The following is a 4774-nucleotide window of genomic DNA, read 5'->3' as shown; positions in this document are numbered from 1 at the left end:
TATATATATATATATATATATATATATATATATATATATATATATATGAGTGTGTATACACACATATAGAAATGTGCATCTACACATATGTCAGTACTTTTATATTTGCTGTGAAGACACATAAGTGACGCAGTAGCTGAGAGTTTTTGCTTGACAGATCTCTTGCTCGAAACTGTAGAACTCTCCCGCCATTTATCTATCTTCACAGCCAATAAATAAAGAACTAGATATGTTTTATTCTTTTATTCTACTATTCTTATTTGTACACACATATATTTACGCAGACATATATGCTTTTACTCTTTTACTTGTTTCAGTCTTTTGACTGTGGCCATGCTGGAGCACCACCTTTAGTCGAGCAAATCGACCCCAGGACTTATTCTTTGTATTCCTAGTACTTATTCTGTTGGTTTCTTTTGCCAAACCGCTAAGTTACGGGGACGTAAATACACCAACATCGGTTGTCAAGCAATGTTGGGGGACAAACACAGACACAAACGCACACACACATATATACACATATAAATATATACAACGGGCTTCTTTCAGTTTCTGTCTACCAAATCCACTTACAAGGATTTGGTCGGCCCGAGGCTATAGTAGAAGACACTTGCCCAAGGTGCCACACAGTGGGACTGAACCCGGAACCATGTGGTTGGTAAGCAGGCTACTTACCACATAGCCAACTATACATAAATATATTCTTCATACACACTCAGACACACTCTCACATACACAAGCATCATGCACCTAACACACACACACACACACATACAAGTAAAACAGTTTGTGTGTGTGTGTGTGTGAGTGAGAGAGAGAACATATATGTATTTGTGTATTAACTATATGCTCTCAGACACTTCGGAATGCTTTATTCAACACACCTTAGTTTCTCAGCATAAAACAATAACAAGATATATATATATATACATACATGTATATATACATAAATAAAAAAAACAACGGGAGAAGGGGAAAAAAAATTATGTCAATTGCTGTAACAATACTGAAAAGAAACAAACATTATTGCCACACATAAACGCACACTGTGACACATTTATATACATTCACATGCAAACTTGATCAAATATACAGACACTGAACCGGATATAGACTCACTGAGAAACGTGTACATATACATACACAAAGACACATATACATATGTTAATGATTTTCTTTTTTTATCTGTATGCATGTATGGAAGGGAAGAACTGTTTTTACTTTGTGTTGTAGGCTTCATATCATTAAAAACTAAAGCTTGGATTAGTCAAAGGGGTAAGAATTGTTCTTAATTTTCTTCCTTCTTAATCCTGTTACTCTCTATTTATTGATGTGTTTCCTGTACACATAAATATCTATACGTGTATATATATATATATATATATATATATATATATACATATATATCTTCAGTATATAAATACGAATGTGTGTCTTTGTGAATGGGTATATATCCATGAGTTAATGTGCGTACTTGTATTTATTTGTCAATGTTTTACATTGTGGAAGTGACTGTAATAGTACAAGTGGTTGTTAACCGGCGCCTTGTATAATGACAACAGTAATTTAAGCTTCTAGTGAACCAAAAGTTTCAGCATCTTCTTATTTTCTACTGTTATTTCTCAAGTTTGGATTTTTGATTATTTCTTTGTGAACAGATTTGTATTTTTACTTGTATCAATATTCTCTTTTATTCTAGGCACAGGCCCAAAACTTCTTTTGGGGAGTAGTTGGGTGGGGAGTAGTTGGGTGGGGAGTAGTTGGGTGGGGAGTAGTTGGGTGGGGAGGCAGTCGATTAGATCAACCCCAGTGTGCAACAGGTACTTGATTTATCAACCCAGAAAGGATGAAAGGCAAAGTCGACCGCAGCAGAATTTGAACTCAGGCCGTAACGACAGATGAAATACCACTAAGCATTTCACCCAGCGTGCTAACGTTTCTGCCAGCTCACCACTTTTTCTTGTTTCAGTATTAGTTACTCTTAAGGTGGTGAGCTAGCAGAATCGTTAGCACGCCGGGTGAAATGCTTATCGGCATTCCTTCTCTCTTTACATTCTGAGTTCAAATTCTGCTGAGGTCGACTTTACTTTTCATCCTTTCAGGATTGATAAAATTAAAATGAGTACCAGTTGAGCACTGGGGTTGATGTAATCGGCTTACCCGCTTCCCTGAAATTACTGGCCTGGTGCCAAAATTTGAAACTGATACTAATTACTCTTCGGCATGGCCTGAATGTTACATAATTTTATTTGATCTTGCTTATGAATTCAGAACCCTTGTTCTGTTGGGTGATTGAAGTCACTACTGTCAGCTTTTCAATATTATATCAAATATTAGTGTTCCAGAGCAAATAATACAGTAACTAGATATATGATTTAATTGTTGATTAGACAAGCAATTCCTGATCCAGTAGAAAATCTATGATCAATGATGACTGTTCCATCTTTTATTCATTCCTCGTGTATCTATGATGGTATTATTCAACATGTATTAACTTCTTTCAGAACATACTATGAATTGAGGGAGATATATATAACAGCTATTTCTAGCATGTTAAATATCTTTGTAGAAACTCTTTCATTTCTTTACTTTTGTTCTTTAAGTGCAGGTCAGAATTGATCAAGTTAACTGAAGATCAATTTCATTCCAGCCATACACATCCTGTTTGTTTATTCAGATATTCTGTATCCAGAATTATCTCATCTTCTGTCTTTTACTTATTTTCTTTTTCTGACGCTAGGTTTGAGATTTGTTGGAAATCACGTACTATTTGTTCAATCTTTCTTGTAGCTTATGTTATACTCAGGTCTTGATCCAGCAGAACTATGATCAAAGATCTTCTAGCCATGACCATTCCATTTTTCTTTCAGGTATTAAATTGTAACTCTAGGATTACCTTATCAAGTGTGGATTTTTTTTCAAAAGTTATAGGATATAATTAGAGGAAGTTTTAGCAGTTCTTTCTTACAAATTGATCAACCATGTGGGAGCAGTCTTGACTTTTCTAAATCCTAGTTTCACTTTCAGGTCTATAAACATTTTACTGAACAGAATAATTGCCAGTGAAAGTCACAAAAATATCTTATTTTCTTTCGCTTTATAAATATACAATCTTGAATGACATAAAAAAAAAAAAAAAAGAAATTAGAAGTGTAAATAAAATTTCCTCATAAATTAACTGTTGCCCATCTGCTTTTGAATTTCAAATTACACCAAGTAAGACTTTACGTTCAGTTTCTCGAGGGTTGGTGAAATAATCACCATATTTCTATTTAAGTTAGATGGGTCATCTAGGATACTTATTAAGGTCTGTTGTCTTATGCTAATCCTTGAATAAACATCTTTAGCTATGTTACCATACAGCAGATTGTCAGTCCTGATCAAAGAGGCTTATGATCAAACTTATTCTGTCCTCATTCTGCCCCATTTTAGCCAGACACTGTGTATCTAGGATCACATTAGTTAATGTATTCTTACCTTATTTTTAAGTGAGTAGAGAATGATATGAGGAAAACTTTACTTTTTTTCCTCATCCTGTCATGTTATTACTTAACATTTCTTGTGCAATCCTTCAGAAATCAAATATATTTTCAAGAAGATGAGTCAAATTCACTGACCAATTTAACATCACCTTTGCTTGCCAATGTAACAAACTCTATTTAGTGGCTCAAGCAGTTAGCAATACCAGTTAAATTTTCCTCAAACCATATGCTGGTGTTTTCCTAAAAAGTTTCCTTACATAATGTAGTCAGTAGGACAAACAATGCTGTTCCTGTTATACATCAACTTGAAATGGTCGTTGATAGAATGCATTCTATCATCGATCTCCTCAATCAAGAAAAAGTTAGGGCTTCTTAATAAATGCCATCACATTCAATCTCTCTCTTTCTCTCTCCCCATCTATAAACATGCACATATATGTGGCATTTCACTTAGTAATATCCATACACTCTTCATCAACATTTAGTGTCCATACTCCATGCTAGCATAGGTTGAATGGTTTGATAAGATCTGACAGGTCAAAATGACTGTATCAAGCTTCAATATTAGCTTTTTTGCATAGTTCCTGGTTGCCGTTGCAAACCTTAACCACTTTACTGAGTGTACTATGTTATTTTTGGCTTCTTCTTCTTTTATCACCAGTACTACCATGGTGGCAAAAGAGCTCAAAAGAAAAGACCATTTGGTTGAGTGGAGTGCTGCATCAAGGAAGGTGGCTGTGTGGAAGGTGTTGAGAGGCAACAGTGTAATAACAGAGGGAGAGGAACAAGTGTCTTGCTGTAGAGAAGATACATGGGTACCCCGGCTGGGAAACGAGAGAAGATGATGGTAGTGATGAGGAATCAGGATACACCCTAACCCTAACCCTAACCCTAACCCTAAGTACAAGAGGGTGAAATATACATATGCTTATGTAAGTGTGTGTGTATGTGTGCCTAAGTGTGTGTGTATATATATATGATTGAGTGTATATATGTGTGCGTGCACGCGCGTATGTGTGTATATATATATATATTTATATATATATATATATGATTGTGTGTGTATGTATGAATGTGTTATTTCTTTATTGCCCACAAGGGGCTACACACAGAGGGGACAAACAAGGACTGACAAACGGATTAAGTCGATTATCGACCCCAGTGCGTAGCGGCAGATGAAATACAGCTAAGCATTTCGCCCAGTGTGCTAACGTTTCTGCCAGCTCGCCGCCTTATGTATGGATGTGTGTGTATATGTATGTATATATATATATATATATATATATATATAT

General features: G+C 35.3%; 2 protein-coding genes across 3 annotated transcripts in view; one reads left to right on the top strand and one right to left on the bottom strand.

The window, feature by feature from the left end:
• The window catches only part of LOC106876779 (uncharacterized), a 790885-nt gene that overhangs the window by 92197 nt on the left and 693914 nt on the right, over nucleotides 1-4774 (top strand). Inside the window, exon 1 of one of the 2 annotated variants that reach the window (XM_052973995.1) lies at nucleotides 914-1275. The exons of the other annotated variant lie outside the window; for it this stretch is intronic. The gene's annotated coding sequence lies outside the window, so the exon portion shown is untranslated. Of the gene's footprint in view, nucleotides 1-913; nucleotides 1276-4774 lie in introns of those variants that run through there. 2 annotated transcript variants of the gene reach the window in all.
• The window catches only part of LOC128249712 (myb-like protein D), a 135148-nt gene that overhangs the window by 99620 nt on the left and 30754 nt on the right, over nucleotides 1-4774 (bottom strand). The window lies entirely within an intron of this gene.

This window comes from Octopus bimaculoides, chromosome 17, assembly GCF_001194135.2.
Source record: "Octopus bimaculoides isolate UCB-OBI-ISO-001 chromosome 17, ASM119413v2, whole genome shotgun sequence".
In the NCBI taxonomy this organism is placed as follows: Eukaryota; Metazoa; Mollusca; class Cephalopoda; order Octopoda; family Octopodidae; genus Octopus; species Octopus bimaculoides.
The sequence above is the reverse complement of the archived record's forward strand: the minus strand, read 5'-3'. Positions and strand labels throughout refer to the sequence as shown.